Source organism: Falco punctatus, assembly GCF_963210335.1.
Source record: "Falco punctatus genome assembly, chromosome: 5".
Classification (NCBI taxonomy): domain Eukaryota; kingdom Metazoa; phylum Chordata; class Aves; order Falconiformes; family Falconidae; genus Falco; species Falco punctatus.
In genome coordinates, this window is record NC_137584.1 from 29500411 (window position 1) to 29528399 (window position 27989).

The 27989-nt window shown below is 43.1% G+C and overlaps 1 protein-coding gene across 1 annotated transcript in view; it reads left to right on the forward strand.

Moving 5' to 3' along the window:
* KCNF1 (potassium voltage-gated channel modifier subfamily F member 1) overlaps positions 1 to 27989 on the forward strand; it is a 96813-nt gene that overhangs the window by 16595 nt on the left and 52229 nt on the right. Inside the window, exon 1 of the mRNA XM_080390648.1 lies at positions 1 to 27989. This exon is cut by the window's left edge and continues 16595 nt beyond it; it is cut by the window's right edge and continues 23115 nt beyond it. The gene's annotated coding sequence lies outside the window, so the exon portion shown is untranslated.

Genomic DNA, 27989 nt, shown 5'->3' on the forward strand with positions numbered 1-27989 from the left:
GAGAATGTAATTATTGCTCAGAGTGTCACTGTAGCATTATGGAACAATCTGAAATTCAACTTGCCTGGCTAGATTTATTTTAAGTCTGACATTTTCAGCCCTAGCTTTCACTCTCTGGGTCTCTTTTTCACTCTGACAACACATCAATCTATTTTCTAACAGTTCTAACATTAAAATCATCTCCCTTAATTTGAATTTTTTTCTCCCTTATTTTATATTGGGAAAAAAGATTTATCTGCAAATGCAGCATGGTACAGGAAATATATTTATATAGGAGAAAAAATTCAGACCAGCAGCAGCATCTGTAATCCATACGACCTTCTTGTCATAGCTAGAGCTGCCTGAAAATTCTTGAAGAACCAGCTTGCAATGAAAAAATCTGTTTAATTGAAGCAATGTTTTATGGGTACAAATAAATTTCTATAGTATTTTCAATTAGGGAGAAGCCAAAGCACTTAATTGTGACTTTATTAATACACTAGGATACTAGACTGCCATTTAGACTACTAGATTGAAATGTTCATTTTAATAGCATACACATATTCCCTATTAAGTATGTAGCACTTTTCCTGCAATATAAAAATTTGCAGGGGTATATTTAAAATATAGTTTTTCGCTGATCCCAAATATATTTTTCACTTCTTATTTTCTTGGGAAATTTCAAAATATTGTCTCTTGTTCTGAAGTGGAACAATTTGTGAGTATTGGGGCATCCTCTGCTGAAAAGACACTCCTATTTTTGGGTACCTTCACCTGAAGGAGTGGGACCCAGAGGCAGCACCATCAGTGGAGTGCAGTGAGGCACCCAGCTTCTGCGTGCCACCACAGCTGATCATCACTATCCCCATGATATCTCCTGAAGGAGGAGGTACACCAACACCAGGCCAGTGGCTCACAGCTTGTTACTGAGTGCAGCTCCACCCCCTGTTCCCTCTCCAGAAACGTCTGTGTGGATGTTGCCTCACCCAGCCTTGGTCTGATGTCAGTGTGCACCAGTCATGCTGGGAATGTTGGTGAGAGGAGCAGGCGCCTCCAGAGGTTGACTCGTCCAAGGGCACAGGGCTGGATCTCTCTCCAGAAGCGCTGCTCCTTGCCATTGATGGGAAAGCAGGAGCTGCGGTGTCAGCATCTGCAAAACCCCTGGGTTTTGGGTGGCTGTGTTAAGGGATGCCCATAATTTGGACAGCCCACATCTGTGAGGTGATGGCTAAAAGCATCTTGTGAAGAACTGGATGGTTTCAGAGATCTGACTTACAGCGTGGTCACACAAATGCTGGGTTGGTGAAACCCAGGGGGGCAACCTCTGACAGAGGGGGCGGAGAGGATGAGAGGATGCCACAGGTGGGGTTTGGGCAGGGCTTCCCTGAAATGGCTCTTTCACTGAAGGACTCATCACATGGCACCGTACCCTCGAGGGAGAGGTCTCGACAGAGTAATTCCATAAGCACCTGTGTGACTTTAAGCACACAGTTCAGGTATATAGCACTTGTCTTCTGCCTAGACTGCAGCTGGTGCACATCAGAAGCGCTGGCGGTGGCCAGACCCAGAAATGACATTGGGAATGTTGTGCCCTATGGGAAGCCATCATGGATTGAGGCGCAGTGGGAGTGCTTGAGCCGCCTCTGCCTGCTCTGCTGACAAAATGCTTTGCCTCTCCCACTGCCTGCAATCTTTCCGGGACTTCTGCAACATCCCATTAGGCTTCAGGAAAAAATAGACAAAAAGTTGCAGTTGTGACTTATCAAACATCCTGTTCTGAGGAGATGACACAGGAACACCATGTTCGCAGTCCCTAAGATCTGTAACCAGAAACTTTGCAAAGTGGCTTGAGAAGATTTCGATTAATAAAGGGAAATTTGCTAAGATTTAAATCAGCTCTGAGAGAGGAATGAATAGTACAAAGAACACACATTAAAAATAAAATAATAAATGATCTCAAGGCCCCATAATAAAGGGACAAAATATCATTGTCAGGTTTCCCAAGTTGTTAGCTGGCTGTATCCTAAATTTTGTATTTTGGTTCATTAGATCTCATTCTTCTGCCTTTGTAACAAGTGCCCAAGGCAGTTCCCCAATGCCCGGTGACTGCAGCAAACAGAGCTCTGGAGAGACCATGGCCTGTGGAATTGGTGGTCCATGTACTGGTAGTCAGCATCGCAGGTGGAGCAGGTCACATCCGCAAGGCTGCTTTGGGGCAAGACCATGCCCCATGTCCCCATGATGGAGAAGGACAGGATGCCCTACACAAGTGCTGTTGCCAGCCCCACGCTGCGACTTGTGCCACCCAGCCCTCCTTGGGCCCTGGGTGTTGTCATCTTCTGCCTTTTATTCCTGGTGAGTTTCCAGAGGTACCTGCGTTTTCTCCTGTTGCTACCGAACTATTTCTGGAATAACCTGTTTTCCAGTGAGGAAGCTACAGCAGGAAGTTTTGGGGAGTGTGACTCCCTACCAGAAGTCAGCGTTTATTAATCACTTGTCTCTTACCACTGTTGTCATGCTTTTGTGTGACAATGGCAAGAAAATTTATGGCTGCTTTGCTGTAACAATGAACACAGTATCTTCATATAAAAGCAAACAGGGATTGTCACTCCTAGCCATCCACTCTGCTTCACCAGACCCAGCTTCTCCCTTTGATTTTTGCAGCCCTGTAGCTCTGTTTTCCTCACATGGATGTAGGGAGACAGGATTTCCCTTAACCTCCTGCCCGCTTGCTCCTGGTTACAGAAATGGCTCATTTGTTTCGCATGCACCCTCTGAGTCACCAGCGATTGTGTGCCCTTCCAGGGGGAAGCAATTGGAGTTAGCTGACTTGAGGGTCTTGCAGCCTTTCCACTTCTAACACCGGCGAATTATGCTATGTGTTAAAGCAACATCGTTTTTTCCCTAGGCCCCAGGCTGGGCTTGAGGAGAATGTGGTTCAGTTCCCAATTTTATTCTGCTGTTCAAGAAACTCTTTTCTTTAAAATGTGTAAAATAGGATGTTTTTCCCAAGGTCTCATGAAATATTTATTTACTGTTTAGATCTCTTCAGTAAAGTAGCAAAGGTCTCAATCTGGGAAAACACAAGATTCTGTAAAACCAATCTGAGCTTGCTAGCTGAATATTAAAATTCAGGATGGGTGAATTAGTAACTAATTCATGCATAATAAAAGCCATATGCTCCTAGAAGTAATTAGCCTATTGTTTTGATTCAGGGAATGTTTGCTTAATAGCCTCAATAACTGCTCACTTTCCCAGCCAGGTCAAAATTAACATGCAGGGAAATGACATTCAGATGAAATCAATCATTTCAATAACAAGAAATTCAGATTTTGTTGATGTTTCTATAGATGGCCTGAAATCACTGGATTTTAGCTTTTCTGTGTATGGGAAATGTGCAGTTGTTTGATTAGGGCTAAATAAGCTCCTTAACTCACTTAAAGCGGAAAGATGGTATTAAAGACTTTTGGCAGTGGCATGAGGTAAACACTGAAGACATCTGCTTATTACAGTAAGGCAGAACTTTGCTGAAATGTTTAAGTGGATGAAGTTTCTGAGGGTGAGATGAGGGATGAAGTATCAGCCCACTGAGCACATCTCCTCTGCCCTTTGGTGCCGGCTCTGGCCCATGCTGAGCTCCAGCGTGGCCTTTGCACCCACATGTCCATTGGGCTTGAGAAGAGGGGTGGTCCAGGTACGAGCAAGGGTCTGCTTGTAGTATGAGTACAGGGGACATGCTGGACCTTGTATAACACTGTTTGTGTGACAATGTCAGGTGTCAGATGGACAAGCTGCCTGCTGGCCCCTGGCCCAGCATCATCTGCTGAGCAGCAGCAGAAATTTCTAGGGAATCATAGCTTGTGTTACCCCAAACCACCTATCAAATGTTATTTCCAGGCTCCCCTTCTTAGCTCTTCGGTAATGAAAGCTGCTCTTCTGTAATGAAAGGAGCTCCATACCTCCATTTCTCCAAAAACCCATGCAAGTAGTACCTCCATTTCTGCTCAGTAACTGCCACCATTCCAATAGCTGCAAAGTTCCTCATGTAAATCCCTCACAACCTGCAGGGCAGGTCATGAACACCATGGTTTGGTTCTTCACTAAGCTGTGTCATGCTATGTCTCAGCAAACAGTAGGGTCAATGTCATGAAATGTATCATTACAAGGTATATTACAGTGGTCCACAGTGGCTTTACCAAAGTAGTCCCTGCTTTGGGAGGAGTAACTCTAGATCCAGTAGCAAACGATGCAGGAGCATTTAACGTTGAATTGCCTGTCCCAGGGGATCCTCTACAGAACTCAGAATGGGATTCATAGGAGGTCTTTGTAGCATATGGGGACTTCAGCCAACTCCACCTTCAGTAATTAGTAACATGTGTCAAGGGATCACCTAAGCTAATAACTACCTAAGCTGCAGCCCTGTCCACTCTGAACTTTTATGTAGAAAACACACCAATGCCATTCAGTTTCCTGAAGTTCCTCATTTGATCATAAGCAGAGGTAAGAGCTGAAAGTAAGATAAATGTGTTTCCTTTAAAAACTCTCAACAGTAGCTTTTTATTTTCATGTCAGTGCTAGAAATATGTCACCCAGGTGCAGAGTAATCAGTAGTAATCAATTACTTAGGAGGGAACAGAGATGGGATGGGATTCAGATCATGGGTGAGAAACTGTTTATGTGTCTGCACATTAGTAGTTACAGGAGTCTGAAGTGCCTTTGCAGCCTTTGTAGCTGAAGTAGCTAGAGTGGAGTGGGGCCAGCTGTCTAAGGCTGTGGGGATTTGAAACTCCCTAGGACAGCTAGGAGTCTTTGTGGACATAGAAAACAGGGTAAAAGCTTCATTTGTTTCCCTGCTTAGGTGTCTGCTGACCAATTTGACCCCTGTAGATCCATAAGTTCCCAGTGGACATTAGAAATAAGTCCCACTCATCATAAAAAACTCCATCGCAGCTGTCATCGTGGTTCCAGCAGGTCTGAATAGCCTTTTGGAAGCAGAATTGGTCCTTTGACCACCGGACCAATATGTGTTTCTCCAGAAAGAGCTATCTCCGTATTACTGTGAGGGTGACCCAGCATTGGCACAGGTTGTCCAGGGAACTTGTGGAGTCTCCATTCTTGAACTGGTCATATGGCTAAGGAGAGAACTTCTTTTTCTAATATCGCTGTGCTCTGGAATTAAATCTACTCAATATTTTGTATAATTATATAGAAGTACATCTATTAATTCAATTTCTCTAGGCCTGGATATAAAAGCCTTTTTGTCATGTTGTTTATTTACAGAGCTACAGCATGGGTGCTGGGAAAGTGGCAGGGTGTAAAGAAAAAAGAACAAAAAGAACGAATCAGAGTTAACTGGCAAGACAGTGAATCTCTTGCATCTCTTTTAGGGCTGCGAACAGTTGCTGCAGGCTGGAGAAGATAGGGCAAGAACTGCACAAATACGAACTTGCCACAAAATCCCCACTTCACCCCTACCCTGCAGGACAAGTTTATGTTCTGAGGTATCTGCTTGGTCAGTCCTGAACCTATAAAAATTGCATAGCTGGATATTCTGCTTGAATGCTTGAAAGTGGTTGGTCTTATAGCTATTCTTATGGAAAACTGAGATGTTCTTTGACATCAAGATAGCTATGTCAACGCACAGCCTTTGCAGAAACAAGGTACTGTGGTTTTTATCTCACTGTAACATGTGAGATAAAGATATGAAGCTTGCCTTAGCTAGCTATACCAGAGACTTGTGCCTTGTTTCTACCAGGGTTTTGTGCTGTGACACATCCTTTGAAATGCCTCTCAGTAACAAACCCTTTTTTTCTCCTGCAGTGAAGACACAGAAAGTTTACTTGTCATTCAAACAAAATATCGCAGTTCCCTTCTTTTCACTTTTCCCTTGTTCTGAGTTATATTACTCTCTTTTCATTCCCCAGCATCTTTCCCTTTTTTTTTTAAACTTCTGAAACAGGCTATTTATCAGTGACAAATGTATTTGGACACTATGCCAACTTGTGCTAAAAACTTATGAAGTGGCAATGTCCTGTTAGAATATGACATTTGCTGTATCCTTTGCTCCTGGTGAGGAGGCTCTTTCTCCCATGAGGTCCGAGTATAAATGCATGCTTCCCATATGTAAATTTCCTTTAAGCCCCCTTATCAATGTTGTCAGGGGCTTCTGTGGAAGAAGGAGGGGGCTTTGGGAGTGCAGGCTCAAAAGTGCCCCCCAAACCATAAAAATCATCCAAGCCATGTATGGAGCCTAAGTCTGGGTTCAGTCACACAGAGCAGTTCCTTTGGCTTCAGTGGAATTAGTCCGTCATTAGGCAAAGGAGAAAGGATCAGAGTTAAGCTCACAAATATTAATTTAATCGTTGCAGATTTACATGTGAAAGCCCACTGGTACAATACAGCAGGATGATGATCCTACACTGAAGTGGTCCTGACACTAAATACTTTTTTATCTCCTAGGGGCTCTCCTCACTGCAATGAGATTTCATGCTTTGCATAATACCAAGGTGATAGCTTGCCTTTGGTTTGCCTTTGATTTGGGGGATAGACTTTTTTCCCAAAATCAGAGGTAAGTTAGATTAAAAATACACTTTGTCTCAAAGTCAGAGTGAGTTTTTCTTCTGTCAAGTTGACATAACCTGCTAGATTTAAAAATTGGTAGACTTGAAAAATGCTGAACACTCTCATTACAGCTGCAGATCAAAATTAAAAACAAGGGGTTATTTTTAGCAGCAAGGCGCCCTTGTCTTTATTCATATGTCGCTTCACTGGAATATTAAATGGTAATTCACAATTCATGCATTTTGATGTCTTGCTACTTTTATCTTCATTTTCTTGTCAAAGAAAATGTCTTAAAATCTCAACATTAATACTGTGCTGGATGGCCTTGAAAGTCACCCCTGTTCTTAAATTGTTCGGTCAGTCTGAATAAATGGTAGCTGGCAGTACGTTATTTGCTCATTTTCCATTCCTCAAGTGCCCCGAATGCATGTTGACTGGAGTGAGGCTTTTGAATATGAGAAGTTCAGATTTCTGCCTGTAAAGCAGATCATTTGAGAAGGAATCCAAAGTGTGCTGAACATCTCAAAATGCAGGAGAGGTGGAAAGTAACAAAAAGCTTTAGAAGTCACATATGTGGCTATCACTTGTGCTCCTGCCTTAAAGCAATATGCAAACTCATCTCGTGCTATTTCCACGTCAGAAGAAGAGCTGTTAGTTAACAAAACATGACTATTATGTCAAATTCTGACCTTGGAGAGAGACAGGTGAAGTACTGCCAAGCTGCAGTTTTCACACAGTTCTGAAAGGTTGTCTCTTAGCTGAATGCACCGCTGCACTCTTTACCGAATTGCTGCTCTGTGAAATTTTTCAGAAAAGGAGGAATACAACATGGGATCGGTTTTCTGTATTTTCACAAATTAGACCTTGGCTTCATGTAAGCTTTATGCTGTACTGTAAAAACTCAGTTTCTCAGAAATGCTTCACACTGGTGTAAACCCGACCCTGTGTCAGACAACGCTGCTGAGCAATTAAACATGATTTTTGTGGTTTTTTCTGAATTCCAGGTGTATGAAACAGAAGCTGAAAGCTGTTATTAAACCTCTTCATAATTTACAAATAAGTATTTTTGAAGGAAGTTTAAATGAGATAATTAGATGTTTGAAAGCCTTCTCCAGGGCGAGACCTTACCAGTAGGTTTCAAGTAGTTCTTTGCACAGTCGTGGCATAAACCAGCCTGCATACAGGAGTGAGGTGCTGGCTGCAGGTTCTGACTACCTAACCTTAGTCTGCAGATTAGTCTGGAGCCCAACCAACACCCTGGGTGAGGGAAGAGAGGGAGATCTGTTGTCCCTGGGCATAGATTTGCACCACGGCTCTGCGGAGGAGTACCCCAGTAACATGGTGTGTGCTGGACAGGAGTCTGACTGCTCCCTCCCTCATCTGGTCCAAGAGCTACAGCCATCAAAAAGCTTCGCAGGAAGGAGATGAAAATAGCTGTGCTAAGGTGTCAGCTTCAAAAGGAGCAGGCTTTGTTGTCCGGGAATTTCTGTGCGGTCAGCTGTCCTGCCACAGCTAAATGCAGCATGTAACACCAACCTTTGGATTGCTATTTTTAGCACGTTACACTGTCTGCATATTTACCAGGGGGGAAACACATGAATATATGAGTGTTTAACAAAGAGCCAGTGCTGTTGACAAGCAGATGCCATTAATATTACATTTGCATAACACCTGTGGCTCCAAAATCAATTTTAAAAAGCATGAGGTAATTTTTAGATAGTCTATTGCTATTTGTTTTATTTAGCTTTTCGGTTTCTACCTTTAAGCTTAAACTTTATTTGTAATTTTAAAGTTTTTTTTCCCAAAAAAAATTCTTTTAAAATGCAAGCTGACATTCCAAGGTAGTCTCTGTGTTTCATCATCTGGGTCCTTCTGAGAGACACTTAATTACAAGGTACATGACAGACTTGTAAGAGTCATTACAGAGTGATGACTTTTTTTTTTTTTTCCCAAACTGATCAAGCCGTCCAACTGGAAAGAAAATGACATGTTTCTTTCTTCAAGATTTAGCTGGGTGGGTGAAACTGATGACATAAGAAAAATAACGTGAAATAATCATAAAATACCCTGTAAATCTTCCTGTCTTGCAATTTGAAAGATGGATCTTCCATGTCCTAGGAGCGCTGATAAGAGCAGTCCTTGATATATTTTCTCCCTGCACACCCAGACTCTGAGCTGACCTTGAGCACACCTCCTTCCCCACGTAACCCCAACTGCCTGTGGCTTGAATGTGCCACTGTCAGCTTATTGGCATTTCTGTGGTGGTAGCCAAGCATCCAAGTCACAGGAGGGTTTGGAGGGAAGGCACAGACCTACGCAGATGGCATCTGCAGAGATCATCATTATTTTTCACAAATGACAGCAAAGAAAGAAACTCAGCTCTGCAACAGGATGAGCATTTTATTTTAAATGCAATGGTTCTGTCACTCGTGGAGCTACTTTTAGCTTTAGGGCTTAGTGCAATGCCAATGAAACTAATGGGAATTTCATCATTGCCAGAAAAGAGAGCAGGATTTGGCCTTTGAGAGCAACGCACTTAATTCTAGTGTGCAGCTTGCTTCAATTTTTAATGAGAAAATGGGAATAAACAGAACAAAAAGTTTTCCACAAGTCCTAGATCCTCAATAAATGCAGCATAATGGTAGAGCTAAAATTGATACTATTTTTTACAATCTGGATAGGTGAGCAAGACAGTCTGAGGAGCATTTGCTACATCATGCACTACAGCCAAACTCATTTCTTCATCTGGCTGGTTTGGACTTACTCGATGTCTGAGTTTTCACCTGGTGAAGCACTGTTACTCCAAGACAAAGAGGAGCAGATGCTGGATAATCATGCTGGGATGATGCTGGTCTGCTGGAAATGCCGTGACCTGCACGTCTGGTTCAATGCATCTTCGCAGATGCTATCTTTGCCCTGAGACCTCATCCACTTGTTGTGCCTGGCAGAGCAGATACACCAGGCTCTGTGGAAAATGGGCCTGCTAATCTGCCAAAGTTCCGCTGGGTAGCACCTAAGCAGGGGGATGCACTGTGACCCCAGCTGCACCTAGAATCACATCTTAGTACTGTAGTTCAAGGTCCAGCTTCAGCTATAACATGAACTCCAGATCTAACAAACACTGGAGAAAGAGAAGCACGTTCAACTTAGCCTGTAGGAAGGACCTTTGGCTGCTTAAACACCTGCAAATTAACAAAGAACCTCCAAGTTAATCTTGTTTTTCCAAGATGGAACAGATTATGTTATCCTACCTCAGGGAAAAGCACTAGATCACACTATACCTGACGTTCAGCCACCACTGCACATGGAAACCAAAACATCCCACTACTCTTTTTAGAAGTGCTTTATATCTAGTACCCTTAAGGTATCCTAATACTTCGAGAAAATACTCAGCATGTGATTGATGCAAGTGAGGAATACTGGGCTAGGCTGCCTGCAGAGAGGTGCCGGGCCCTGTGATGTGCCTCCTAAATGTAGTGGCTGAGGCTTGTTCCTGCTCAGCAGCAGTCTTAGTCCTTGGCCTAATTATGAAAAGGATTTATAGAGGGTTTAACCTATACCACAAAAAGTGATGATGATAACTTATTATGGTTACAGTCTTGGCCACTGCTTTTGCTGGTGACCAGAGGTGGTGCCTGTGTCCTGTAGGATTGCCCAGAAAAGAGGAGCAAGGGCTGCCAACGGCTGGGGCTTTGCTTTAGTTTTTGTATGCAGAAGTGAAACAGGCACTTCAGGTGTAATTCACTGTCCTGGTTTCAGCTGGGATAGTTAATTTTCTTCTTAGTGCTGTGTTTTGGCTCTGATGTGAGAACAATGCCGATAGCACACTGATGGTTTTAGTTGTTGCTGGGTGATGTTTATACTAAACCAAGGACTTTTCAGTTCCCTGGGCCCTGCCAGCCAGAGGGCTGGGGAGAGGGGGCACAAGAAATCGGGAGGGGACACAGCCAGGACAGGTGACCCAAGCTAGCCAAAGGGATATTCCATACCATAGAACATCATGCTGAGTGTACATAAGCTGGGGGAAGAATAAGGAAAGTGGGGACATCTGGCATGATGACATTTTTCTTCCTGAGTAACCATTACGTGTGATGGAGCCCGGCTTTCCTGGGGATGGCCGAACACCTGCCTGCCTGTGGGGAGTGGTGAATGAATTCCTTGCTTTGCTTTGCTTGTGTGCACGGTGTTTGCTTTACCTATTAAATTGTTCTTATCTCAACCCTTGAGTTTTACATTCCTTTCTGATTCTCCTCCCATCCCTCTGGGCGGGGGGAGTCACTAAGTGGCTGCGTGGTGCTGGGTTGCCAGCCGGGGTTAAACCACAACATTCAGAGCAGCAGCAAAACTTCCAGCAGAGTATTGCCTATTTTTTTCCCTTTTGTGCTCCCTGTCCCATCACCTCTGAAAGTGTCATTCTCTCAGTCCTGCAGAGATCTGCAGTCTAACACCTCCTGGAGGCAATTGGAGAAAAACAGGGACTTTCAGGGTAAGATTCAGCAGAACTTATTAATTACCCATGTGAGTGTGCTGCCTGCGGGGGTGTTACACCGAGGCAGCCAGTGGTGCCATGGCTGAGTGCCTCCACACCACGGGCACTGGGAGACACCAAGCATGGGCTCTGAATCAGTAGGACCAGGCAAGAATTCATGGGTCTTTGGCCTGATTCACATGTTCCCCTGTGTCAGTCCTTCACTGTCAGCTTTGCACCAGCTTATCTGACTCTCCTTCAGAGCTCCTTCATCAGGCACCAGCCCTGTGTCCTGTTTCGTCCACCACCCTGGAGCCAGGTGTCTGTGCTAAGACACCAAAATTAGTCATTCCAAAGCAGTCAGCCTGATTCATGGTTTTAGTCACAAGAAAGAATTTGTTTCTGATTTTCGCCTGGTGGTTTGCTTTTAATCAGATTCAGGACCTGCTGGGTTCCTCACTGTGGGAACTGTAGTAGTGAAACCCACAGCTTGATCCCACTGGAAGACATCAGAGGTGACAGCGTGTGGTGATGGGCTTGGAGCAAGAAGGGGTATTCCCTGCATTCAAGCACAGCAGCCATGGTAAGATGTCTCTTGAGGAGATCAGCAGCAATGCTCCTGCTAAGGGCTTCTGCGGCACCTCCAGCTTCTCCTGTGCTGCTGAGGGAGAGATGGTGGCCAGACAAAAGACTGAAAAGGGCAGTGTCAGAGAAGGGAAGCAAAATCTGAGTGTGGCATGATAGAAGGGCTACAGACAGCTTGTGTCATGAGGATGGATGGTGTGAGCTGGTCCCTGAGCTGTGGCACAGCGTCATGGCACAGAGAAGCCACAGGGAGAGCATATGCAGCTGTGAGTCCCACTCTGACCTTTTTTTCTTCTTCTTTTTGTAAATTACCTCAGTGTATGCTGGGCACAGTGGCCTTAGATACCTCCCCAGCTCAGCCCAGGGGCCCTGCTTGCCCCCACTGAGCTCCAATGGGCTCCTATAAATTCTTAGAGCTGCCTCAGGAGTTCAGCAAGCAGCAGTGTTACAGCATTTCCAGAGCCAGGAGGACTGGCTATGGGAAACTGGAGTGGTTCTTGAGCATCAAGCTGAGGCTGGGATCATGTATGTGTAATAGAGAAGCCCTAAAGGTGCTTCCAATAATTTATTGCTATCTCCTCTAGAGGATAAAATATGAGATGCTTTCCACTTGCTTATAAATTCTTCGTAAAGGGCTTAAACTGCAGCAAGGGACATACAGTCTAAACACTAGAAAAAACTTTCCAGTGGTGAGAGGAGCTAAGTGAGGTAGCAGTTTGGCTAGGGACACTGTGGTGTCCCCTCACTGGAGGTTAAGAAATGTGTTGGACTAGTGTCTGTCAGAAGGGAATTGGGGATAGCTGCTTCTCCTGTGGGCAGGAACTTGGTTTTAATGCTCTCCAGAGCTATTCCAACTCTGTTTTGTAGCAAGATACTAAGATGGTGCAGTCGGTGCAGTCACCAGCTACCTGAGATGCTCCAAGATTTTGTGCCCTCAGCATATGGCCTCCATGAGAGAGAAGCTTGCGGATGACTGCAAGATCCTAATGACAGGAGCAAGGATGCCAGGAAGGGGGACAGAACCTATACAAAGGTTAAAACAAGTGAAATTGGCTTTATCTGAAAGTCCTCAAACAGTGCTAACACACTTTCCAAACCACTGCTCCTTTTTTGATCCAGTAAATTTGCATTAAATGTTTCCAAGCTTTTATAACATCCCCACCAAATAGTGGAAAGTGAATAGACTCTAAAGCAGTATCCCCCAGGTTTATACTGTCAACAGGCATCCTGATGGATAAAATCAGGCAAATGTTTATATGACTTATAATCTAGCTTTCAGATCAATACAATGCCTGTCTGATAGAAGCTATAAAAAGTGACAGTTATTAATCAATAAACATGGAAAAGCTGTTTCTGGAAACCAGCATGTATGCTGGAATTTAGATGAAACCCAGGCAAACAGTGATGCTTTTGAAGTATTTCTTCCCAAGGTTTTAATTCACCTTCTAAAAGGTGCACTTTCATGTTTTCTCTTTTTATCATTACCTGGATGGGTAATGACACCTATGTCTATGTAATGTGCAAAGAAGAGACACAAAAACCTTGTGGGAAAAGGCACTCTCTGGCTTTGGGCACCCCCCTTCCAGGGCTGCTTCTCAGCAGCAGCTGTAGCACCCTGATGCTGTGGGTGGGGTGTTTATGGTGCTCAAATACGATGGAATTTCCAGACCCTCCACCCTGTCATGCAGAAATGTCAGGCTGACAAAAGTGAATGAACCTCACTCTGGCTGGAAATATTTTTCCAAGTTATTTGCTAAAATATCCAGTTATAATTGCGGCAACCTTGTCTAATCTCTGAGAAAAAAAACCCCTTCTTATCTGTAGATTCAATGTTTTTCAAGGAACACCGAAATTTTCTGAGATCACTGGCTTAAGATATCTGAAAAGACAGCTGTGTAAGAAGTGGGAAGCATAAGATATTGTGGTTTGTATGCTTGTCAATACCTATTCCACAGGAATAAGTGAAAAATTTAGGATGAGACAAGTTGGTAGAAACACAGGATTTATTGCCAGAGCAAATCAAGGTTTATCTAATCCCTTTCCTGTTTTGTAATGGACTCACGTGGTGGGTCTGAACCCATTATTTTAATTGCAAAGGGCATTGCTGCTAGCACACGCCTGAGTCTGAAACATAAGGTTTGTCAGTGGTGGCAACTCTACGTGTACCACACAGTCTGGAGAGAGAGGATAAATGAAGTCTCTAAGGGATCTTTTTCTTCCACGTACTGAAGCTTTGCCCTCTATTTTATATGTACAGCATCCTCCTGGTCCTCTCCTGATGTGGTGTATGCTGTTTATAAATTACTGTAAATTTCATGCCCATGCTTTTCTATTTTACTAGTAGATGTCATCACTTTTTACATTTACATCACATTTACACTAGGTATCATCAGCCGTTTCTCTTCCTTATGGCCACAGTTTTTTGACTGAATGCTTACCTTAAAAAGGAGGACTTGTTGGTAGAAAACAGTTCTGCTGGTGGGTGTCAGCCCCTCTTTTCCTGAAGAACTGCTCCCCATGCTTATTCTTTGGAGATACTTCCCTTCTGCAGCAAGTAACTGGTACTCAGAACTTAATGCATTCACAAAAGTCAAGATCTTCTTTCCAGATGGAAAATGTCCTGATTTTTACCATGATGCTGTTGTAAAAAGAGTGGTTTATGTCAGGTCCCTTAAAGAATCATCACCAAAGGGTTTGAGTGAAATAGGTTTAATATGAATTTGTGGAAATGCAACTGCACAAGATTAGATGGCAAAGTTCACTCTATTACTTATAGCATAGAGGAAATGCACAGAGGTTAATCAAACTGGAATTGAATCAAAATAGAGCTGGAAATAGTTTATAAAGATCAAAGGTGTAAGAAGGTAAAGCAGACCCTTTCATTGAGTATGAGGTTTAGAGTGGACCTCCTTGCTTTCTAAACTCTCACAGAGTTCATGTGTGGCTAGGTCCAATCTTAGTCTCAGACTTAGACAACTGCTTGTTGGGGGATGGAAAGAAAGAGAATTTGTGCACAATTCAAGGTTATCCATAGGATTTTAATAGCAAAGCAAATCAATAAACTTTGTTCAGATCACCAAAATAACCTTACTGCTTCAAGCCTGCAATGCTTATTTGAACAGTTTCCCTTGAGTTCAGTGAAATACTCACGTCTAATGCCCTCTGTATGCCTCGGCAGGCAAAGTGCTGAGCCTCGAGGGGCGGGATATCAGCCCTGGCCCCACTGTCGGCTTTTGGCGACAGTCCCCACTAGTATCGCAAACTGGGGGGGTTGCAAGCTCTGGCCAGCGTCCCACTCAGAGGGAGATGCTGGTCACAGCCCGCTGTGGACCTGGAGAACTCAAAAGGGTCTCGCTTTAGGACTGCTCTTTATAAGGCTGTGAGATGACTGGCTTTGGTCATCTGTAAATTTCCATCCTGGCTGCAACCCGACTTGTTTAATTTTTCAAAAATTCCAAGAGCAATGCTATTGTTCCTCTCGGTTACCGCTCGGGCTGTGATTGGGGCAGGAGCATTGCCAGGGAATAACTGATTGCCTCCATTCTTGTTCCCTGCTTTGACCAGTCAGCAGGAGCTCTAGCATGGACAGTGCTGTTTGCCGCTGCAGCCGAGTAAGAGTTACTGCTATGGTCGGATGGTGCTTAACCATCCAACTTACCACTCAAGGTGCTGAGAACTAGCTGGCAGCTCCCAGGGCCACAGAACAGCTCAGAGAAGATGTGGGACCGCACCACCACAGATGCTTTTGGGTCATCATGGCAACAGCCAGCCTGGTTTGTGGCTTTTAACGCTTTCCATGTTTTCCGTTTGTAACTCTTGGATGGGATGTGGCAGCTGTGCTGCTCCCCAGCCCCAAGCTCCAGCAGTGGTCACACTCACATGGGGACATTGTGCTGGCACTGGGCCAGGCAATGGGAGCTTAAAATGTTTGTCTTCTGGCACCTGCCCATTTTCTTTCCTTCCCGAGGGCCTTTGCTCTGGCTTGGATGGCCTCCAGGAGCGTCTCCGCAACAGTGAATTGACAGCACAGCATGAGTTCAGCCCCCTTTTTTGTGGTCCATAAAACAAACCTGACTCACCTTGTCTCTGTCAACTGTTCCACACATATCCCTGTCACATGTGCACCGAGTGTCTGCTGCACTACATGCGTCGGAAATATCTTTGGTCAAAGATAGGAAATATTAATAGCAGTAGAATGCCCTGAAGCCTACAGGCTTTAAAAGAAGCATATACCTTTCCAAGCATTATAATAGATGTTTTCTGTGCCATTATAAAACTAACTTATTGGAAGAAATGGGAAGGAAACAAGTGCTGAGAAAACTGACTTTGGACAGGTGGGTGGGGGCCAGGTGGTCCCAGCCGCTCTCGCTTTGTATGTTAATGGGGGTGCTAATGCCATGTCCCAGCGGCTCGGAGCCAGGGAGTGCCAGGGTGGCTGGCACAGCCCATATGAGGACAAATTAGGATTTGTATTAATAACCCCTTGCCATAAGCACAAGTGTCACTCTGGACTTGAATTGCGTAGTTCCTGAGGAGTGTAAAAACCAGACATTGGGCTCATAGAAGAACACTTCTGTAATGCTCCTTATCATAACACCCTTATCCATGATGAACTCAGATTTATTTCAGAAGCCATTTCAGTATGGTGTTGAGATGACCTCTGGTGTGAATAGAGAAGCAGGATTATCAGCACCGAGTGCTCCTCGTCCCGCATTCATCTCACCTTGCCAAGCTATCTGTCCCTGGAGGGGCTTCCTCACAATGGGCAGAGGGGAACCAGCAGCACCAGAAGGTGGCTCAAGTCACCAAGATCTGTGCTGTCCCCAGGGGACCCACCTCCTTCCACTGACCACAGAAGCATCAGAGGTGACTGCTTCTCATTGAGGTACCAGGGCTTAGCACCTGTGGCCAGGGAGGATGAATGTGAGCCTGAACACCTGAGAAGCACTCCCTGAGACTGAGTGAAGCATGTGGGACAGCCCCACAGCAAATCCTGAGTCTCGCAGGTGGCTCTTTTCCGCAGAGTGGAGTTTGATGCCCACTGGCTGAGACAGGTTTGCAGGGCTTCCCAGCAAAGACCTTCCTACAGCTGCTGAATTTGTTCAAGATGGCAAAGCTCCACCAGTGTGACCTTGCTATAAAAACAGAAGGCTTATTTATGATCCTGTTTGGATGACCGTCGTTCCAGGCAGGACTAAATATACTGCGCTGGTAAATAACCTCTTGCACATGAGATATTTCATCAGGCACAAGGACAGCGCTAGAATAACTGGGTCCTCTTCGCTCGTCTTGTACTGTCTATGCTGTCCAAAAAACCCGATGCATTGCTCAGAAATGGTGTTGGAGGTGATGGATGTAACCGCTGTGAAGATGCCCCTAAGCCAGCTAGGTTTCTGATGCCCAGCCTTTCACATGGTGGTCCTGACCAGGAAGTCTGCATGAAAGGACTTCCTAAACCAGACAATGCTTACGGATTAGCCAGTTTCCATATTAACGTGGGAATACACAAGTGGAGGTATTTCCTCAATCACCAAATCACATCACCAACAGACACTGCATCATGTCAATCTATCTCCGATTAACGTTAGCACACTCCACCTTGGCATGAGACAGTCACTCCAGATATGTGTGTCACTGCTAGGTTCCACCTCCAGGATGAGCAACACTGCACCACCTGAGGACCTGGGTGCCCATGGGGAATGGATGCTTAGGAACAGGTAAGAAAAAACTTCCCAGCAGCAGGAGTGCAAGTACCCTGCCATACAGTCATGTGCCTTCATCAAGAAGCACAGCTGTGGGGCAGAAGATCTGCAGGGGAGAAGTGCCTGTGAAGAGATTCTCAGGAGTATCTCAAGGCTTGGTATCCACAAATGTACATGTGCATGCACACACATGAATGTATTTCCAAATTGTCAAGAAATGCAATTGATTACAAGGAAGCATATGGAATAATATAAAATAAAACCTCTAAAAATGCAAAGGACTGCAGAGCAGTACTTTGTATGATGCCTGTGATCAGGTAGAGAGTGCACAGTGGACTGTGGCTGTACCATGTCAGCCAGTGTGTCACCTGAACAGGGATGGGCCACCTCTACCAAGCAGACAGCTGCTTTTCAGCCTGTGAGATGATGGCAGGGGCAGCCACCAGGCTGAGAAACCAAGCAAGGCACAGAGGGTATCTCTACAGTGAGAAGCTTGAAGCCCACAAATGATCTGTGCAGGCGACTAAAGGCAAGTGGTTGTGTATGAACATGAGCAATACATACTGCAGTGCAGCAGAAACAAAGCCTCTGCTAGACCACACATCTGTAACGTTGTAGGCTGCCAGCAGCAACCTGCTGCATAGTCTACTCTTTTTTTTTTTTTTTCCCCATGAACTTGTCAACCCACCTCTGGAGACCTCAAGAACACAGTGGTGGTGGTGATGGGGATGGACTCCTGCACTAGCCCCAAACAGCAATCAGCCCCTGAGCTGAGTACATCCGAGGCTTCACACATGCAGATGCGTACATAGATGCATGTGTGTGCATCTGAAGGCCAGAGCTTCCCAAATGACAACACGGATAACACCTGAAAACAGGGTGCTGCAAGGTTGGGAGGAAGGCTCTGCTCTTCCCGCTTATCCCTATTCTCCCAGATGGCACAAATTCAACGTATTGGTTGCTCTTCTTTCCTTCCCTCCCAGTGCTGCAGCAGGGAACATGGGCCATCAGCATGGCTGAGAGGACGCGCAAGAGCTGTTGTTGGCTCAAGGATGTACAAGAAAAACGTTGTGCATTGCTCACTAGCTGGCTTCATCTTGCCCTGGTCCTGATGGGACAGCCTATATTCCTCCATTCCTCCCCTGTGGATGTTTCCTATGGTACATTCTTGGCTGGTTCAAAGCATCTGAAGGTACCTTTCATCTGCTACCTAACCACAGAAGGGTGAATATTTCAGCCTCCACAGCAAAAAGCAGACAACCATCAGATTTCCTGAAGGGTGTCAAAATATCTCTGTGACCACACATATTAACAAAGTAACGGTTATTTAAGCATGAAATGCAGCATCCAGTTGTAAGGGCTTACCGGTTCAGTGCAGAACTACACAGATCTATTTAACCAGAGATGTGGAGGCTGTGCATGAGGGAAGGCATGTTTTCAGAAAGGGTAGGAAGCTCCAGTTTTATGATGAAGTACTGCCTGCCATGGCACAATGTCACTGCTTAGAAAATCCTGTTTATTTGTATAGAAATATGTCAAAATCTGACACCTTAAATTGAAGACACAGCTGCAATTGAGGAATAGATGGATGCATAACCATTGAAAATAGAAAGGAGCCTGCACAGTACATAGAGTCTGGAAAAGCATGTTTGGTCACTTAATCTTTATAGGGAAAGAAGACAAGCAGCAAAAGAATAGAATAAGTCATTATCCAGCTAAGGGAAATAGGAAAAATTGTACTTACCAATACACTGAAAAAAAACGCTACACATGGACAGTCCTTTCCAACTGTGAAGCAGATGATAAAGTTTGGGTCCTTAGAATTATTAATGCTGCTGTTAGTTTAAAAATAAAAGAGAATCCCTGGGAAGCTACAAAGGTAAAACTAGCAGTTCCATACGTTGCTATTCGTAAGGTTGCTGGTCACTGATAAACAGTTTTGAAAGTCAGAAGAGAAAAAGAGAAATCCAGAAGATCAGAAATCAAATTCACCTGGAATTTTCAAAGACAGAGGAGAGAGATGCAGATCTGTAGTTTAGTGCCCTAAACTGCATAACAAACCCCAAAGTATTTTGATCAAACTGATTACTATGCTATAAGTACAAAAAAGCACGGACATTAGCAGTTCATGAGAGCTCCAATAATAAGCATTCAGAAATGTTACTGGAAAATACAACCCATATTGGCACATACTGCTCCTGGGCAAAGCTATGAATGCTTTAACCACCGAATGCAGTAGGGGCAGCTTTGCTCTGAATATACTTGCTGAATATGCTCTGCTCCACATCTCCTTTTCACTGTGCCTTTCTATGCTTTTAAAAGACCGTATAATGATTCTTCAAACTGTTTTTGTACACTTTTACAGAGACATTAACTTTGCCATGATTTTTTGTAATCCTGGAGACTTTCTTTTTTCCCAGCTAGGTCTTGGTGGTTTTTTTTGTTTTTGTTTTTGTTTTTTTTTTAATGTCTCCAGCTTTGAGGAAATGTTTACAAGGCAGACCTGCCACTTTGCTGCCCAGGCAGCCCAGGCAGCAAACTACCTGCCACGTGCAAAGTGATGGCAAACTCTTTCTCCAAACTTTGTCTCTAGCTTCTGAACTTTTCAGGCAGTTCAAAAATGCCTTTCCTTTTATTAGGAAGGCTGTAATTACTATGCGAGGGCAACCTTTGTTATGACATGAAAAGAAGCACTCCAACTACTGTGCTAAACATTAGATGTTCAGCTGAGTGATAAAACACTATAATCAAGCCCCACATGTGACTATCTCCTTCAACCAACCTTTGCATGCATAAGTGCTAAAATTTCAAATAGCATAGTATTTATTAGGGCACAGCATAGGCTTCTGAAAAGAATGCCTTATTTTGCACATGTTTGGAAAAAGAGAAAGCTGAATAACCACTGTTGTGTGCTGTGTTCCTCCCGACCTACCACGCGCTCCCATTAAAGACAACGGTGGTGGTAATGGCACACTAGGGACTGAGTGCTTCTCTGCATGGGGTGGGCAGGGGCAAAGGCTCAAGCAATATTCTTGTTTTTAAGCAAAAGTCAAAAAATCACGTTAATATTGTACAAAGGGGTGACATTTACCTGGTCTCATTATTTGTGTATACTTGCGAGTTGTACAAAAAATTTTTCATATTTTCTAGTGAAATTGATAGGTGGGATTGCTCCTACCCAGCTTTGTCCCTCTAAAACTTAGGGGTCTCTGCCAAGTATCTACTGAGTTCTCTGTAGAGCTGGTGGAGGTTCCGTTTGGAGAAAATCTCATCAATCTAGCTGGGACCTTTATTTTAGGGTGAATCAATTTCTCCAGAGCTGCTTCGACACTGCTACTAGCTTTTTTTTTTAGCTACTGCTTTTCCATGTGACTGTCAGAAGTAGCATTTTTCAATCCTGGTTTCAGGAGCTAGGGGAGTGTGAGAGATGTTTGCTTTTGTATGGCATGGGGGGTGGGGAGAAGAAATTTCTAGGCTGATTGATTTCAGAGAAGAATTCAAAATATGAGGCCTAATGGCCAAAATACTGGAAAAAACATTAATAAATCTCTAATCCTTAAAGTGTTCTCGGTAGTTTCTGATACATTCCACTATATTCCTTGGCTACAGTTCACAATGCCAACAGTAAATGTTTGCTTCATGCCTTTGGAGAGATCATTCCATCAGGATTGCTTTGGACAAAACTGTGTTGTGGGAAATTCTCCTTCCCCAGGATGCATGGATGAGCCAGGAGTGCCCCGGAGGAGCGGAGGGCAGGACAGTGCAGTGCTGCTGGGTGGGGGTCCCCAGCAGGTCACAGCTGCTCAGCTTTACCACTGTCGGAGAGCAGTGAGTGGTGGCAGCTCAGAAATGTCAAAAAGAAACAGGGACATGAGAGCTTCCCTCTGGGCTGGGAAGGATGGTCACTAATTTTAGCCCTATCTCTGTAAAGTTCTTGCATTGAAGCTCCCACACCAGCTCCCTCCTTTTTCCAACAGACTGATACTGGCATGACAGTAGAGAAGACTACCATGGAGCCCCACGCTCTGGTAGTCCCACAGGCTGAGATCAGGAGGGGTTTGATCAATGAATTATTGTTTCACCCCAATAAGTTATTTAGTAAAAGCCAAGCTGCTTTTCTTATTTGATGATTCCAGGAAATCATGTCTTCCCCATGTCTTTGTGCCTTTGTGTTAGACGTGGCAAGCTTTCTGGAGCAAAACTATGTCTTTGCTGTAGCTTGTGCAGCTGAAAGGCATCTTCAGCGACAGCAAAACAATCATCATCATCATCATGTAACTATGGGAAGCTGCAGTGTTGCTGTTTGACTCATTTAAGAAGGGAAGAGTTCAGGCTCATAAAACTATCGGAGTTATGGAAGTAGTTCCATATATTTCATTTAGATTTTCTTGTGAAAGGAGATATTTTTGTACCCTAAAGTTTAGGCTACTGTCTCTAGTGGTGAACTTTTTGTTATGATTCAAAACATATCATTCTCTCCATTGATTTGCTAAACAAATGCACAAATTAGATTGATTCAGAGATCTAAATATAGAAATATCGATTGTGATGAGGTAGATCATTTTGATAGTCTTAGTTTGCTTGCAGAAGCCTTTCCTAGCATCACCACCTAAAGACAGTTTTTTTCTCTAGGTTGTGTAACACTGTGCATTCGGCTGGCACAGTCCACGTAACGTATATGTATGATGCACCAAATACATGGCAGTCATTGGCTCTGATCTGTGTTAGCAGTGAGTTAATGCTTGTTTGTGACTAGTTAATAATACAGAATAAGAAAATGAAAACAAGTCAAGGCAATTTTTTTCATTTCTTTCTTTAATTTCTTAGGACATAATGTTCATGTCTTTTAGTAATCCTGTGGTTGGGATTTTTTTGCTATCCATCAGCATTGTTTTCCTCCAGAATGTGGTATAAAATATGACTCTGTATTTTAGTATTGTATATTAAGTACAAGAATAACATATTTACTGCATGTGCTCAGTTTCATCACCCTTTTTTGCCTTCCCACCTCATGGATATAAATCTATCTTTATCTGTCCCATCATCATATTGGAGATAGGAAAATATTTTATACTCACAGGTAATTTGCTCTACATCTGTATCTATATGTGAATGTAAATATATGTCCAAAATTTAGGTATCTTGGGTCAACTCATAAGCTTGTTCCTCTCTCAAAAATTTTGTAAATTCCTTTAGTTTCATTTATTCCCGTTTAAAAAGTTTCACCATTAAAATTTCCGGAATATATCTATTTTTTTCTTGGCGATATTAATGCAATTCTATAACTGGGTTGTTGCAACCAATCATTTTCCGGTTGAGGTAAAAAGTTACGGACCGAATGTGACACCCAGCATCACTGATTCATATGTACATATATTTAGCCCTTAATTTGTTTGGATAAATTGTTTCATCTTCATATTCTTATTGCTTAAACATGGCTCCTAAAAGTGGGCAGAAGATAGAGACACTGCATGTTCAGTATATCTAGCAATGGCAAACTCATCATGATGAGCTAGATTCAGAATTTGGGTGTAGCATGGAGCAGGGGCAAAACGTCAGATCTATGGCCCCAGAGCTATTGTCATTCCCTTTGATGCATTAAATCATAATTCCTCCTGTTACAGGAGGCAGAGGGAATAAATATAGTGCACGGCAAACAAATCTGGCTTTTGCTGGTGCATGTGTTAGGGTGAGGAGTCAAAGCACGGATCCAGTGCTTGGCTCGTTCTGTATTGCACCCTCTTTCCCATTCTAAGAATGCATAAGCCATCAGAAACCTTGCAAATTTTTGTGTTTCACTGCCCAGCAGCTTGATTGCTAGTACAGAAAATACAGAGGAGAAGCACTTTGTTTTTAACTTACATCCCTATAGAAGTGAGCACAAAATCTAGCCTTCTGTTACATTTTCAGCAAGCAGTAAAAAAAGAAAATGTTTTCCTTTTTTTTAAAACACATTTTCACTGCCCAGAAAAATCGACAGTCCTGTACTGGAAAATGGATAGGTAGCAAAGACTTATAACTCCATTAGTATCTGCAGCAATGCCTCAAGGAGAAGGAATCTTTTATACTCTCAGACGAGTTATTCCTTAGTGAAGTGGATGGCTGCAGACTCCAGAGAATCATTTCTAAGTGGATTTTTCTTTCCTTTTCTTTGGCATGCCACTGGCTGTTCTGCCAGTGAACAGGAGTAAGAAGCAAAAACATAGGTATTATTTATGCAGTCGTATAAATCATGTCTCACATCAGTTAGCACCAGACACTTGTAAAGATGTCCCTACTGCTTTTTCTCCTGTTTGCTGATGAAATAACTTCTTTATTATTATTATTGCTGATTCTTTTTCTGAACCACATGTAATATTTTACTAAACATATGGCTGTCTAAACCAAACTAACCCATTTTTTTTCATTATCTTTTGCAATGGGTGCCTGCAGGATGCAACCAGCTTCCCAAAAGGATAGGAAACTAGCTCTTCATTGAGGACCAAACAGATAACACAGAAAACGGTGTAAAGAGCATCTTTTGGCAATTACACACTGCAGGAAAAAACAGCTCTAGTTTTAAATTTTCTCCCTCTCATCACTTTTCTCCTGACATAATTTTTTTTTCTAAGAAAGGGTAAAGAGATCTCCATTGCTGTCTTTATATGATTTACTTTCCTCCAGTCTTTCATGTTCCTTCTTTATGTTTCATATACAAGGTTGTTATTGATGGAATATTTGCTATTAAAATGGAAAACAGCCACCAGGTAGTGCAGCATATTTGTTCAAATGGGAATCTGGATAAAATTGAGACCTGTTTTGGCCTTGACAGCTATATAACGAGGAAAACTATGTTGCCCATTTCAGGACTTTTCATTCTTGGGAGAGGTCTAAGCCCAGTCTTCATCTCTACCTCATATTCCTGTGAAAGCAATACTCCTTAAACTTTTTATGGGCTAGAACAAAAATGCATTTAAGCAGAAATGGCTCTCTAGCAGGCCCTTGGTTTGATGGAAACTTCACAAAATGAGACAATTGGCATAGTAAAATACATCTGAGTTTGGATTAAAACTTTCATATTCATATCTTCATAGTTTTATTGGTGCTGTGGCTGTAAGCCTAATGGGGAAATCCAACTGAGTGGCTATAACATAGCAAATCTTATCTTTCTTTTTGTTTTCTTTATTTTTTTCATATGAAAACAACATAAAAGGTAAGTGTGAAGTAATATAATATTTTCCAAGAAAGTATATAAGTTCTCTGAAGTTCTGCAGCTGAGTGGCAACACGTATAGGCCCTTTTCTGGGATAGCTAGGAGTCTCTGACCCTGGTATCTGATGCCCACTGTACGAGACAAGCATATGCAGGTTTCCAGATGCTGTGCTTTAATATGTCCATATTTTTAATAGACTGCCGTTTCCAAGTTCAGGCTGTGTTAATTGCAAGCTGCTCTGAACATACGGAGACTGTTCAGTTTTACAGCGTTTCAAAGAATAACAGGAACTTATAATTGGGGGTCGCAAAATAGATCATTCAGAGGATAAGATGGAAGGAAGATAGATGGAATGGCATTTATCACCGATGGCTGTACTGTTTCAGAAGAACTAATTTTTACATATTTTGGCTGAAGCAGAATGAAAAGCACAAGGACAGGGTTTTCTTTGTTGAGATGGGCAAATGTTCCAAATGCTTGTTCCTCGAGCTGGGCTTACTGCTCCAAGACACTCAGTTCCCCTGACTTTGGTGGGGTTGCAGTATCCTTTTTTCACACCAGGCCATGCTTTCAACAGCTACAGGCAGAAAAGCTAGAACTGCAGTGCTGACAGCCGATGCAAATACACACCTTGGTTCATAAAACTCAATCATATTTGCCCATTTGTCATAAAAAGGACATAGCCTGGCAAAGACAGGAGTGGGGCTGCCGCTTAGAAACAAATCACTCAGCAACAGGACACTACTGCTCCTTACTGAGAGCGTAAGGATACTTTTAATATAATGGCAGTTTCTGGGTTTTCAGTTTTTTCTCATGGACAGTCATCTTTTATTTAGCCTCATTCCTGTCTAGAAAAGGGTTTGATTAGGACTTCCATTTCAGCAGGTTTTGGCCACAGGAGACCCTATGCTCAGTACTTCTGCTGTGCTTAATCCTCCCTCAGTCCCAGCTATGGAGCATCATCTGTCATCCCCACCTTCTATGCACAGAGGTGGGTACAGTGTGCAGCACCACAGGAGCATGGTCAGCCCTTTACTTCTGCTGAGAACTTTCCTCTGTAATGTGTACCTGAAGAAGGGGAAAAGGTAGGTTTTTTTAACATATACAATGCAAAACTCATCCATGAAAAATCTTAAGCAGAACAGGACCAGTTCTCCTCTTATTTATATGTGTTTAAGGAAGGAACAACTCGGGGGCAAAAACTGGGCTGATGCAATTCAGTTAGGCTGAAGAATTTAAAAAATATTTATGGGAAACTTGTAATGCAAGCTCCTGAAGGGCTTTGATTGTTTACGCCCTTTGTTCTCCTGTTCAGCTGATGCCTCGCCTGAAACACGCCTGTCGCTAACGCTGATGTGGAAAGAAGCCAGAACTGCTGTCGGCAGCCCTGGTGGCTCAGCAAGCAGTGGTGTGGCAGTGGGGGTAGCCTCCCTGATGGCTGAGAAGCCTCTGCATAAACTAATCCCCTTCAAGGGCTCTTCAGGTGGAAATCCCTTTTCTGTCAGTGTGCTGCTGAACGCCAGCTTACCTTTTGATCCAGATTCAAAGTTGCCTTCAGACTTCTGAAGTTGCTCCAGCCTCCTCAGGATTTATTTCTTTTTTATTTTTACTTTATTTTTCTTCCTTTTTACACAGCATAAAATCAAGTCTGTGGGCATTAAGATTCAGAGTTTCTAAAGCGGTGTTCACTGAGAAAAAATAAGATGCAGAAATTTCACATCTGAGCTCCCTTTCTAGTTGATGGAGAGATGTAGACACTTCTGGAATGTGATTCATCTTAACCTAAATTAGGCCTCCTAAATAGGACAGCTGAATTGCACCCTAGATTACCTATTGCTCTCCTTTGAGTACGAAGTGAGCCAAAGGCGATGGGCTCAGATGGAGCTGTTGAGATTGTAAATGTCTAAAGCTAGGTTAGATGAATCCCAGTTGCAAATTCTGAGGAGTAGTGCATTTGCATAGACTGAGCAACCACTTTTAGTATGAGAATGGAGAATAAAATGTCCAAATCTTTCATCTGTACTTACTGCAGTGTTTGGAGAACTTTTTGGTGAGGTGACATTGCTTAGAATTTATTCTTTTTTGAACTTTCAGGTACAGCTAGGACACCTGTTTGCACTGGGAAATTCATTTGTTGAATCCCATTTTGTTTCTGTATGTTCCAGGAAGAAGATCTTGGTTCTCTGAGATGTATTTGTTATTTGGTCTAATTCACTGAATCCTTTCTGCTGCACTTCCTTAGTCTGCTGTTTTTCTGAATTAGGATTGTAGAAGAAAAAAAATCAGTTTGATGAACACAGGTGCTGCTTTTAAATTACAGTAATAGTTTGCAGATAATAGCTCACTTTCCATCTTAAAATCTGTTTATTTCCTAAATGTTGGTTTATTTTGCAATTAGATCATGTGAATATTATCATATCAGTTAAACAGATTGCGTAACTTAATGCCAACAGCTTCAACGGTCTGCCATGAATTCCACACACAGTCCTTTTTCCTGTTATCTGGGTACCTGCACTGCCAAAAGGCTGCATTGGCTCAAACAGACATTTGGACATACAGCTTCCTATACAGCCTGCTCAGAAATGTATGTACAAGTTAACCACAAAGTATGTGCATCTTGGTTTTTTTAAAGTTAAATTATACAGTTCACATCCACATACTTAAACTATGAAATCCAGTCTATCTAACTGCAGACATCTAATGTGCTACATTTTAAATACCAAAGCAAACCAGTTATCCTAAAAAAAGATCTGATATTTCCTATACAGTCAGTGGTGAGATGCCTTCAAAAGAAGATTCTGTCTGCCTGGATTTCTGGAGGGCTTATTCAGTAGTCATCTAAAATGCAGGCACAGATAAGGTATCTAAATTGGGCTGGATGGATCCCATCATAGGCACCTCTTCTTTGACAATCAGCATTCCCACAGAAGTTAATTGAAATTGGGTGTCTTTATAGGAATTAACTTAAGAGTTTAACCCAAATCTCAGAGGAAATTTTTAGCAGAGCTTAAAGAAGGATCTGCCTGGTCCATTCTCAGGGCTACACTCGGCTGCCAGACATTGGTATCTAGTGCCCTTTGAGGTGCCTGGGGCTGTCTGAGACCTGTGCATGGGCTGTAGGTGAGACAGAGACCCAAGACCTACATCCTTCTGGACTGAACCAATAACTCTTGGTCATCCCAAAGAACACTAGATGCCTTTATACAAGAAACCGCACTAAGCTTCTAGTTTTAACTGCAGAATGTCAGAAGCTACGTACAAGCTATTTCTAGGCTGAAGTGTATAGTGGCTCTATCAGCTGAAAAATACAGCAGGGCTTTTTCCTTTCCCCCTTGATCGAGTTCTATTCACTGTCAATATTTTCAGCCCATGTCCCACTTCCTCAGACCTGTGCTGTTCTTATTTTAATAATCAAATGCAGGAAACTGTTTTTACCTGTTAGATAATTCCTTTATGATAAACCACCAACAATGTCAGTTTCTTTCATACCAGCCTTACTGGC